This window comes from Oncorhynchus nerka, unplaced genomic scaffold (assembly GCF_034236695.1).
Source record: "Oncorhynchus nerka isolate Pitt River unplaced genomic scaffold, Oner_Uvic_2.0 unplaced_scaffold_2183, whole genome shotgun sequence".
Lineage (NCBI taxonomy): Eukaryota > Metazoa > Chordata > Actinopteri > Salmoniformes > Salmonidae > Oncorhynchus > Oncorhynchus nerka.
In genome coordinates this window covers 1-13297 of record NW_027039111.1, presented here as the reverse complement: position 1 = coordinate 13297, position 13297 = coordinate 1, and the positions used below count along the sequence as shown (strand labels likewise).

General features: G+C 40.3%; 1 long non-coding RNA gene across 1 annotated transcript; it reads left to right on the top strand.

Moving 5' to 3' along the window:
* The first annotated feature begins 268 nt into the window (after positions 1-268).
* Positions 269-5798, top strand: LOC135567302 (uncharacterized). The gene is made up of 2 exons (XR_010462325.1): positions 269-556; positions 2118-5798. It is a non-coding gene; the product is annotated as an uncharacterized LOC135567302 (long non-coding RNA).
* The last annotated feature ends 7499 nt before the right edge of the window (positions 5799-13297 follow it).

Here is a 13297-nt window from a genome sequence, read left to right as displayed (position 1 = left end):
ACTGAAATTACCCTTGCCTAACGATTGTGTCTGAAGCTGGGCTTGCAGCACGGCTATCCTCGCCGTAAGGCGGTCGTTCTCCTGTATATTATTTGTTATTTCATAGTTCTGATGTTCTTTTTCACCAGGTTTTTATTTTATTCATTTACTTTTATATCCTATTCATTCTCTAAATGTAGAAAATAGTAAAAATACAGAAAAACCCTTGAATGAGTAGGTGTGTCCAAACTTTTGATTGGCACTGTATATTATCCATGTCCTTTCTCAGCCACAACTCCAAGAAACATACAATTCTTCACTTCCGTTTGATAGGGTAGTCTCAAACGGAGCTCATCTAGTTTGTTCTCCAGTGATTGTACGTGCCAAGCGAACGGAGGGTAGAAGAGGTTTATGAACTCCTTGACATGGTTTCGTCTGGGTGCCCAGTGCCCATACGTCAGCTTTTCTCACACCGCCTTTTTCTTTTCAGAGTCTCTGGGACTAGGGCCTGGCCCGGGGTGAGCAGTATGTCCTGCGCCTCCGAATCTTTGAAGTACAAATCTTCATCCGAAACGAGGTTAGTGATTACTGTTCTGATGTCAAGAAGCTATTTTCGGTCATAGGAAACGATGGCGGAAACGTTATGTAGAAAAAAAGTTAAGATCCGCACACAAAAAAACCCAGAATTGGTCAGGAGCCCGTAAAAGGTTGGCTATTCATTGCAGCCGCCATTCTTTACCAGTTGTCGGTGTGGTTGGTCCTTCAGCGGGTGTAAATGTTTGACAAAATATCGACAGGCAAATATTATTTACTTGACCTTTTAGAGCGCTGGTAGCATCGTTGAAATTTCTGTCACCTGGCACATGCGCAAAATCATGTAAACATCTGCAAGGCTTCAGTTTGTATGAATGCATTGCGTGCATGAACTTTCATCTTGTGCCTTAGCTGATGAGCAAACAAGTGTTGATTTAGTACTGTAGATTTGTGGTGGTGGAGTAGGGGCCTGAGGGCACACAGTGTGTCATGAAATCTGTGAATGTTTTGTAATGTTTTTAAAATGGTTTAAACTGCCTTAATTCTGCTGGACCCCAGGAAGAGTATGCTGCTTTGAGAGCAGCTAATGGGGATCCGTAATAAATACAAAATACAATACAAAATGTTTTGAAGTCAGTTTAATACTACTCCCAGGTGACGCAGTGGTCTATGGTACTGCATCTCAGTGCTAGAAGCGTCACTACAGACATCCTGTAGTGACACCGTGATTAGGAGTCCCATAGGGCGGCGCACAATTGGCCCAGCGTCGTCCGGGTTTGGCCGGTATAGGGCCCTCGTTGTAAATAAAAATTTGTTCTTAACTGACTTGCCTAGTTAAATAAAGGTTAAACAAATTTAAAATTACATTACATATTTTGTTTCAAATTTCGACCTTACTATGAACCAACCACCAACCACACGAACAATCAGCAGACTATGTTTATTCAACATTCATGACAGACAAGGGAGTTTTAGTTTTTATTCTATGTAGCCTAAATGTGCGTGGCTATGCCAAACCGTCAAAGGAAAGCTTCACCACAATCAATGGAAAGAATCACCACATTCGGGACTAGCCTAGTCCTAGTCTGATTAATCAGGCTGTAATACACAAATATTTGGTATACAGCCTGAGACATCAGGGTTGTGTGCTTAAATTGTGTAAAACTTCCTTACAAGCCAGAATGTTGAATACAATTACATTTAAACTTACTCTACTGGTTGTCTGTGAGGTTTCACCTGCTGCTCGAAAATGGAGACAAAATAGAGTAGTGTCATTACTCCAACTTTCAGTAGCTGGTTTGTACTTCCGGTTTTTATTTTCAGTACTGACACAATTTGCAAACAAACACTTGCACAATATGTCCGAGCCTAACCAAACAACAGACCAAATGGCGAACACGTTCAGCTGATTGCGAGGAAACATCCTTTGGTTGACTACATCACCTGCAATGAGTCAAGAGATTTAATGTACAAACGATGGAACCTGCCAGCGCTGGAAAAAGTCAAACAAACACTTTCAACTGCCCAAAGGAACAATAGCATGTACATGTACGTGTAAAGTAACCTCAAATATCATTTCATTCAACATTCTCTCTCCCTTGCAGAGACTATTACAGCGGCTCTCCGAAGAAAATATTACGGTCACTTTTTTCACACTGATATCATGGAGTAACCATGGTAACAGCGGATGTTTAAGCAAGCGGAGGCCTACCTCCTACCTGTTTATAACGCAATAGGCTACAACCCAAGGTGAAGAAGCCGGATGTGGAGGTCTTGGGCTGGCGTGGTTATACATGGTCTGCAGCTGTGAGGCCGGTTGGAAGTACTGCCAAATTCTCTAAAACGACATTGGCGGCAGCTTATGGTGGAGAAATTAACATTCAATTCTCTAGCAACAGCTCTGGTGGACATTTCTGCAGTCAACATGCCAATTGCACACTCCCTCAAAACTTGAGACATCTGTGTCATTGTGTTGTGTGACAAAACTGCACATTTTAAAGTGGCATTTTATTGTCCCCAGCACAAGGTGCACCTGTGTAATGATCATGCTGTTTAATCAGCTTCTTGATATGCCACACCTGTTAGGTGGATGGATGATATTGGCAAAGGAGAAATGCTCACTAACATTGATGTAAACCGATTTGTGCAGAATATTTGAGAGAAATAAGCTTATTGTGCATATGGAAAATGTCTGAGATTTTTTAATTTTAGCTCATAAAACATGGGACCAGGACTTTACATGTTGCATTTATATTTTTGTTCAGTGTAAATGGTATTGATTGAGGCTACCAGTACTCTTCAAGTGATTGTTAGTGATATAGCACCATCTTGTGGTACATTTTCACACTGGCGACTTCACAGAGTTTGTCATATTGGTTCGGGGAAAGTTGAATGCCTTTATTATGTTGTTACCTTCTATAATGATTCATTATGCATGATCATGCATTATACATTTAAGGGTAATCTGCAGTTGCTACAGATGTAGGATCTTAATTTGATCATTTTTTTGGTGAGCATATTCATGCACAGCAGGATACTTTAAACTTCAGTTTTAAAACAGCTTCTAAAGTTAGTCATTTCCACTTAGAAATCTCAGACTTGATTTGCCCTAAGAAAAATCTATCAACCCCAACAAAAATGTCTGTTAATTATAATCCACATAATTCACATTTCTTGTTGCTGCAGCATTATTTTCATGCTGTATCAAACTGGCTCAAATTGAGATCCTACATCCATTTGTGTATTTATAAATGAATGATACAGTGCCTTAAGAAAGTATTCCCACCCCTTGACTTTTTCAACATTTTGTTGTGTTACAGCCTGAATTTAAAATGGATTAAATTTAGATATTTTTTTTGTCACTGATGTACGCACAATACACCATAATCGTAAAGTGGAATTATGTTTTTAGAAATGTTTACAAATTAATTAAAAATTAAAAGCTGAAATGTCTTGAGTCAATAAAGCATTCAACCCTTTTATTATGGCCTAAATTAGTTCAAGAGTTAAACCTGCTTAACAAGTCACACAATAAGTTGCATGGACTCACTCTGTGTGCAATAAAAGTGTTTAACATGACTTTTAAATGACTACCTCATCTCTGTACCCCCACACATACAATTATCTGTAAGGCCCCTTAGTCGAGCAGTGAATGTTAAGCACAGATTCAACCACAAAGACTAGGGAGGTTTTCCAATCGTTTGCGAAGAAGGGCACTTATTGGTAGATGGAATACAATTACAAATTTAAAAAACTTTAGATGGTGTATCAATACACCCAGTCACAACAAAGATTCAGGCATCATTCCTAACTCAGTTGCCGGAGAGGAAAGAAACTGCTCAAGGATTTCACCATGAGGCCAATGGTGACTTTAAAACAGTTAGAGTTTAATGGTTGTGATAGGAGAAATTGACCAACAACATTGTGGTTACTCCACAATACTAACCTAAATTGCTAAAGGACAGTGAAAGAAGGAAGCCTGTACATTATAAAAATATTCCAAATCATGCATCCTGTTTGCAATAAGGCACTAAAGTAATATTGTGAAAAAAAATGTGGCAAAGAAATGTTCCTTTATGTCCTGAATACAAAACATTACTGTATGTTTGGGGCAAATCCAACACATCACTGAGTACCGCTCTTCATATTTTCAAGCACGGTGGTGGCTGCATCATGTTATTATTATTGCACACAGCTGTCAAAGGTGATGCTAACATGTATTGACACAGCGGGTTGAATACTTAGCTAATCAAGATAAATGAATGTTTTATTTTCCATACATTTTTTTAAACAAATGTTACAGTATTTTGTGTAGGTCGTTGACAAAAAAATAATAATAATAATTTTGAATTTGAATCCCACTTTGTAACACAACAAAATGTGTAAAAAGTCAAGGGGTATGAAGACTTTCTGAAGGCACAACAAAATGTTTAAAAAGTCAAGTGCGTGAATACCCGTTGCCCATTTATTCTTGAAGAATATAACATATAAATGCCTCATAAGCTTAGTTCAACTGCCGTACCCCATCAGAACCAAAATATAAGCTTGTTTTACTCCAATGTTTGTAAACATTGCAAATGTAAACAAACAAACAAACCAAAACCAATTGTATTGGTATACACATATTTAGCTACAAAACATACTTTGATATATTGGGTATATCTATGCATTTTAGAGTGGTTACATTTCTCCAGGCTCTTCCCTCCGTTTTTTTTTTACCAATACAGAGACTGTCCCTTTAACTCAGAAATGGATTTCTCAAACAATATGTAGCCTACATATTCGAGTTGATTATTAAGGACAGAATGGTGGTCTTGCCGCCATCTCCATGGTCCCATAGTCTTCAGTTGGACTGTTTCACTTCTGACTGGTTGATTGGTTGGCTGTGGTGTAGAGGGCGAGAGGGAGAAAATAAGAAATGCAAGATCATTGTTGTTTTGTCTATGGGAAATGTGATTTATTGATAGGTTTTGAAAAAACATTCAGACCTAGGGAAAAGTGCTATACAATGTAATCCATCAAGAATGACAAGATAATAATTGTACGGCCAGTGCCAGAATCTCCAATAGATCCGTCTTTGTCAGTAGGCTTGTGTGTATTGAAGCTATTTCTTAACCACAAGAGGTCAGTATTTAGTTACATTTGCGTACACCTCATCCGGCATAAAAAAAATCTAAAAAAACTCCACAGCACTTTGTGGAGAAGGAAATTACACCCCACGTCTGTGGTTAAATACATGTTATTCCAATAAGAATAATTTCCCCTATCCACAAGTGTTCCCTGTGGAGTCAGACAATATGGCTGCAACTTATATTACATTTCATATAGGCGTCAATGTAACTTTTACTGCAGGCTTGTCTGTTATCCAGGGTCACAGCCTGTATATGCACGTCTCCAAGATTTCACCCTCGGTTTCTAAATATGCTTTATGTTATTCAGGGGCTAAGCAGTCGCATATCACATTGACTTATATTACAAGTTCCGTCAAGTGAGCCTGCCCTTGAAATGAGACCATTCACATTTCCTTCCACTTCCAATAAGCAGTGGAAATAGATGTATTGAACAGTAACAGAGAAAGAAAGAGTCTTCCCAGAGGCTGTAGTGAATTTGATTTGTGTTCCACTGTAATCCTAAATTCGATGGACTTTGACAGTTGTATCGTTGTGGTTTTCTTGGAAAATGTCATCTCTTTCCTGACTTATGTTAAGTTTTGTTTCAATCTGTTTTATTGAGTTTTGAGCAGCCAACGCCAGGAAAACCGTGTAAATTATATTGAAAAAGGTCAACATAGTGTGGTTTATTTTTTCTATAGACCAGAATTTTGAATTATACTTCTACATTTCAGAGTAAAATCATTGTATAAATAAATACAGAATCAATACATTTTAATTTACACAAAACATAATTGACGGCCGATGCAATTGATTATGATTTCCTACATGTTGCATTGCATGTGTAAACTAGTTTATACATCAGCAATCTATGGCAATGTATTGTTCTGAATTACGACGGGGCATTCTTGTTTCCATAGTGACAGCAAACACAGGAGTGGGCTCATTGCTCTTAAATTTCACAGAGCAGTAATTTCATTTACAACTGTAGCCAAACACAGCTGTAGGATTTGGGTGTACTTGAAAGTCCTAGCAAATCATTGTTGACGCTATATGACACTCGGCTGGGTGTGGATCGTGTGTTGGTTGATTTATGTGGATATCAACACCCAAAGTACTACATTATGACTGAGCCATATTGCAATATGAGACCAATATATGAGCAGTCCGCTCTCTCTCATTGGTCAATTTACCACTCAGAAACACGTTGAAACGAACACAACAGACAGTAGGAGTACAGTTAGTTGAAATAGAGGAGCTGCTATTCGACATTGCGATCTAAAGTTGTCTTCCCGGGAGCACCTTTGCGATCAGCTGCACGTTGGAGTCAATGTCATTAAAACGATCCAGTGTTTATTTCAGCTGCTATAATAGGACTGCTGAAGGGGGGGAGAGTCTCGCAAACTTATCGGTTATAATACTATTTGAAATCATTTTAAAAAAACTCCCTGTGATTTATTGAGCTTGCCTGTTGCAACAAAACCAATAGAAAAGCCCCAAAAGTGGAAACCCTGCCCACCTGGCTCTCCAGGTAAGCTTAAGCAAACGCTCAAAGTATTGAATGATTTCTCATATATGTGAACCCAGGTATGGTCGCGTCCCATTTGAGCAGAGCTGACATGGAGCCCCTAGCTCCAGCGATAGTGTAATCTAGTGGTGTAACCCAATAACCGGTTGCTGGTGGTCTGGCAAGAGGCTTCATGGCTGCAACAGTCAGAAGAGAGGAGATTCCCTTTACAAGCAGGGCTTAGCTGTGTACTTCCTCTCATTATGAGGCTGTGAGTGTATTTGGACGTGAGAGCAAAGGCTACTGTAGCTAACACAGAAGAGAGAGAGAGAGAGAGAGAGAGAGAGAGAGAGAGAGAGAGAGAGAGAGAGAGAGAGAGAGAGAGAGAGAGAGAGAGAGAGAGAGAGAGAGAGAGAGAGAGAGAGAGAGAGAGAGAGAGAGAGAGAGAGAGAGAGAGAGAGAGAGAGAGAGAGAGAGAGAGAGAGAGAGAGAGAGAGAGAGAGAGAGAGAGAGAGAGAGAGAGAGAGAGAGAGAGAGAGAGAGAGAGAGAGAGAGAGAGAGAGAGAGAGAGAGAGAGAGAGAGAGAGAGAGAGAGAGAGAGAGAGAGAGAGAGAGAGAGAGAGAGAGAGAGAGAGAGAGAGAGAGAGAGAGAGAGAGAGAGAGAGAGAGAGAGAGAGAGAGAGAGAGAGAGAGAGAGAGAGAGAGAGAGAGAGAGAGAGAGAGAGAGAGAGAGAGAGAGAGAGAGAGAGAGAGAGAGAGAGAGAGAGAGAGAGAAAAAAAACAAACTACCAGCTCTATAGAATACTGTATTTTTGTGTTATTGATCTGTGAAAAGGAAGTGTACCTAGAAGACAGATGTCAGACGAGAGAGGGGGTTCTAGCAGAGCAGACACATCCAATCAAAAATGGAAGTAGAGCAGGGTTACCCTCAATAGAATAATTGTTTTATCTTTTCAAACAAGTCTCCCCAACATTAGTGTTTTCACATGCAGACTCCCCTCTAACTCTTCCTTTTAAATGCACTCAGAACTGAGAGCCAGAAAGAGAGAGAGAGAGAGAGCTGGCCAGTAACCAGGCCAGTGCTGCTGATAAATTGTCAGGAATCTTAAAACCCTGGTTATCAGCTGTCTGGGAGGGGATGGGGGTGGGATAGGGTTAGATGTGTCTGTGTGGGGGTTGAGCACTGGCTGGTCTATGGGGTGGAGTAGTAGTAGAACTGGTGTGAGTGTGTGTGTGTGTGGGGGGGGGTGGTCTAGTCTGTATGTCTATGCACCAAAACAAGGCGCCTTTTTTTGGCTACCATGGGATGACAATCCACAAGAAACGAATGGTCACTGAATGGTTTGATGAGCATAAAAACGATGTAAACCATATCCCATGGCAATCTCTGTACCCAGATCTCAACACAATTGAACACTTATGGGAGATTATGCAGTAGTTCCCGAGACAGTGTTTCCCACCACCATCAACAAAACACACACGTATGGAATTGACCAGAATAATTTCACATCCCTCCAATAGAGTCCCAGAAACGTGTAGCATCGATAACAAGGTGCATTGAAGCTGTTCAGGCTATTATGATACTTTATGTTGGTGTTTCCTTTATTTTGGTAGGTAACGTCACCTGTATTTTAGCAATGTCCTGCATGGAGTAGTAACCTGATGAACCGTTCTGTACTTTCAGAGGGTTCGCGGCAGACACATTTCAGTTGAATGCATTCATTTGTACAACTGACTAAGTATCCCCCGTTCCTTTACTTTCTGTGCAATGTTTTGATTCGTCCAGTGCATCCTATTATAGCCTATCTGTGACTTGTGCATAATGCATCAACTACACATAAGTGTAAAATTGCAACTAATTGTGGAGAGCTTCACGACTTCATGAGCTCTGGAGACTAAATAGCCTAAGAACTTGTTACACAAGGGGATACTAATTGTGTATTTTTGGTATGACATTTGGTCATCGAATTATGAAATACGACGTGGCAGGCAGACACAATCAAATCTGTTATGTTCATGTCTGACAATCTGAGGCGATAGCGACCACCGGTCAACTTCTTGGTGTTCTTTCCCCCCTCTCCCTCTCCGGGCAGCGTAAAAATGCCCCTTACTTTTACCCAAAGGGCGCCAAAAGTGTGTGGTCAGGGTTTATGTTAGCTGCAAACATGATCAAAACCATTCTGCAGCAAGTAATGAAAGCAGCGGGGTGTTGTGGAAGTGTAAGGGCACCTGGAATTTGGGCCACCCGGGAGAGACTTCAGGTTCTCAGCCCTACGGACAAGTCGACCAATAAACAAGGGGCCACTCCGTTGCAGATCAATCTGCCACCCGCTCATTAAATCAATACGCTACGTAGTCTATGTGCGCTTAAAAGGAAACATTTTGGAAAGAAGTGGTGAGTTGCATGTAGGAGTTAGCTATCGAAATGATACATGTTGCGAATTGCTGTTGTCCGTCATATTATAGTAGACTATAGCCATTATCTTAAACTCAATTATATATATATATGTATATATATTTTTTAATGAAATCGTCTTTTCAAACGAAGATGTTTGATTTAAAAGTTGTAACTTTGTCTCCAAAAATGATTAGTCTACATCCCTGTCCCCAAATAAAAACATAAAACCATAACCATTGTCAACCTAATTCATAATATACCTATGCTTCATTTTATGGAGGATATTAGATGTACTTAGAAATAATATATAGGCATAACCATACGGCTTATTTCCTATTTAAAAATGAAATGTTTTTTAAGACCATACTTTCCATATAGTTGATTAGCCTATAGATTTAGTCCTACGTGAACTATAGCCTCATCGAAATGAGAGAATTCAGGCTAATAAATTATGCCTTGAAACACACTCAAGTTTGATTATTTCGAACGAAGATCTGCTAAATTTAAGTGAGGGTGCACCAAACATGTAGCTAAGCTCGTTTATTCATTCAATTATGTATTTATTCATCTATTATTCATGTATAGAAAAACATTTGCATTTTCTATTTGTTAAAATTGTAGGCCCACTGTGGCAATCTGGGCATGTAATACAAATTCCTGTATTAATCATGTCAACGCATAATACAGTATCTCCTTTCAACTTTATAAATATTGTATTAAATTGTATAATTACACGGCATTATCCATATTATTAGCAGTTCAACTTTTACTTTATTCAATTTAGAAATAAACACTTTTTTGTGTCAAGCAGCACGATAGGGTACTATAGCATAGGCCTAATTTCAAGGAAGCCAATTGTCAGGAAACCTATGGATGAACAATCACGGCATGCACAGACCATGACATCTTAACTTGTTTCAAATGAGAGGAAATGTGGAAATTAAATTAATTAGTAGCACTTATAAATCAAATGACAACATGGACAGAAAGACTACTTAGAAAGGACCAGGGCCACGTCATTGGACAGCTAGATCGCTCAAGATTGACTTCGAAATTGGACGTCTGTCCATGTCTTGAGAATGTTGGGAAACGCCTTCAAACCCAGCCACTAGGGGCAACTGTGAGCGCTATTATCATCAAGTAGTAGAGGTAATCCCATGACTCCGGATCCGAAGGTAGCGTGTTCAATCCCAGTGGAAGACACATACTTTTGTTTTAACCCTATCCCAAACCTTAACACTTAACTTCAAAATTTGATGTTCGGAGCCACTTCAATATTTGACGTTTGGATAAATGTGGATTAACGTCAGAATCTGAAGTAAAATTTGGTTCAGCTGTGAGCTCGCAAGCTGCAACAATTCCTCAAGTTCTCCATCTCTTCAAACTTTGAGATCATTAATTAACTAGACAGGTTCAAATGGACACCTACTCTGCTGGGTTTCCGCACATGTTTGAACAGCAATGTGGCCAAGCAAAGCTGAAGTGCAGTACTACACCAGATGATTATCTCATGTATCATAAGGGAAAGTAAGTGTAGTCTGGTGTTGAGGCAGCTGGCTCATAGAACATACTCACACAAAAAATGCCTCTGTCCCATTGGCCAGCTTGGCAGCGGTCTCTGTGTCATTGGCCAGCCCGTGAGACCCAAGTGGATTTTCCAGCTTTGTGGTTTGATGAAAGGGAAACCTGACACTCACGAGACCAGTGATTGGCCGAGCCATAGAGAACTTTCACAGCCCTCTTTTGATCTGAGTAAAAAAGAGAACAATATCTAATGCGAGGCATTATACAGGCTTAACCTGTGTGGTTTGGACTTCAGTACTGCACTGGCGTCACAAATGCCTGGTAGCTGGGGGATTACGGTCGGGGTTATAGGTTATACAGTGCCTTCAGAAAGTATTCACACCACTTGACTTTTTCCACTTTTTTGTTGTTGTGTTACAGCCTGAATTTAAAATCGCTTAAATTTAGATTTTTTTGGTCACTGACCTACAAACGATATCCCATAATGTCAAAGTGTAATGATGTTTTGTCAAATGTAACATCTGAAATGTATTTGGCAAGCCTAAATAAGTTCAGGAATAAACATTTGCTTAACAAGTCACATAATAAGGCACATGGACTCACACTGTGTGCAAAAATCATCTCTGTACCCCACACATACAGATATAGTGCCTTGAGAAAGTATTCATACCCCTTGACTTATTCATCATTTTGTTGTCTTACAGCCTGAATTGAAAATGGGTTTAAAAAAAATTCTATCACCCCACAATGACAAAGTGAAAATATGTTTTTAGAAATGTTTTGCAAATTTATTGAAAATGGAACACAGAAATACACTTCTGCGTCAATACATGTTAGAATCACCTTTGGCAGTGATTACAGCTGAGTCTTTCTGGGTAAGCCTCTAAGAGCTTTGCACATCTGGATTGTACAATATTTTATTATTTTTTAATTCTTCAAGCTCGGTCAAGTTGGTTGTTGATCATTTCAAGACAGTTATTTTCAAGTCTTACCATAGATTTTCAAGCCGATTTAAGTAACTAGGCCAATCAGGAACATTCAATCTCATCTTGGTATGCAACTCCAGTGTATATTTGGCCTTATGTTTTAGGTTATTGTCCTGCTGAAAGGTGAATTTGTCTCCCGGTGTTTGCTTGAAAGCAGACTGAACCAGGTTTTCCTATTGGATTTTGCCTGTGCTTAGCTCCAGTCCGTTTCTTTTTTATCCTGTAAAACTTCCCAGTCCTTAATGATTCCAAGCATACCCATGACACGATGAAGCCACCACACTATGCTTGACAATATGGAGAGTGGTACTCAGTAATGTGTTGTGTTGGATTTGCCCCAAACAAACACTTTTTATTCCTTCTTTTCACTCTGTAATTTAGCTTAGTACTGTGGAGTAACTACAATGTTGTTGATCCATCCTCAGTTTTCTCCAATCACAAGGAAACATTCATTGGACAACATGCTCATTAATCAACCCGGGCCGTAGCCTGTTGACACATAGTGGGTGTCGGATGTGTGCGTTTGTGTACCCTCACCTCGAAAGCAGTTGTTTGGTTTCTCACTGAATCTGGACTGACGTGTACAGAAAATACAGGGTACTCATAGATCCAACTTAGTGCCCGTTCAATATGGCAGATTGCATATGGGTCCACCGGCTCTGCACCATATAGGGGGAATGCGGTGAACCCTTTCGGAAAGCTTAGTAACACATGTGGGGACAGGGAGGGTGAGAGGGTGAGAGGGTGAGGGTGAGGGTGAGAGAGAGAAGTGAGAGATGGCGTGAGAGGGGGTAGAATGTGGATGGTTGTCATCGCTGTGTTTTAACGCAGGCTAGACACAGACTTCTCCAGAAACTCTCCATTACTGCCCATGATGGATGACAGAGGAACCTGGCCCCGGATGCACCGTCCTCTTTTCTCTTCACCGGGCCCTAACTGACTAACTGACTGACTGACGGGGGGCTGGAGGGACCCATCCAGGGGTTATACCATCACCATCACAACACTGCTCCACTCTGACCTGATGCTCATTAATGATCCAGGAGAGAGAGAAAGAGAGAAAATTAGAAAGTGTGTGTGTGTGTGTGTGTGTGTGTGTGTGTGTGTGTGTGCACCCAATTTCTCACGTGAATTTGTGGGAGGCACAGCCTATGGTCCCACACTGTGTCTTATGAAAACAATGTAATATTGCTGATGTTTTGGGAGACAATCTGGTGCGTAACAACACCAAAGTGTAGCCATTCAGGTCAGATATGGCACAGAACAATGGTGTTAGATTACAGAGATCTAATTTTCCATGTCTTTGAGAGGACTCAGCATGGCCTCTGTTGATATAAGCTTTAAGATCTTTGTGAACAAAATCAGTTTATTGACCTTACATTTTAATGTCTGGCATGGCAAAATGTCATGTGGGCCCCTAAAAAATAACCTACATTGATATGCAGAATTCTGGTCCTGAAAATCAATATTATCAGTCAGGAAACTGTTCTGCATTTTGAATTCAATGTTTAGACTTTATGCCCCTGATCATAACACTTATAGAGAAAGATAGGGGACATCTTTCGTTTTTTGCTGAATTCCCTTTCCTAATCTTCAGAGGAAGGTGGCACAGGGTGTAAATATTTATTGTATTACGCCACAGACTGGAAACACGCTGTGACCCACACCGCGTGATGCCGTCATCTCGACCTAGTTATCCCGGCCACTTCCACCGGACAGATAAGGAAATAGCTGAACCCGCTCCCGGTCAGAAACGCAG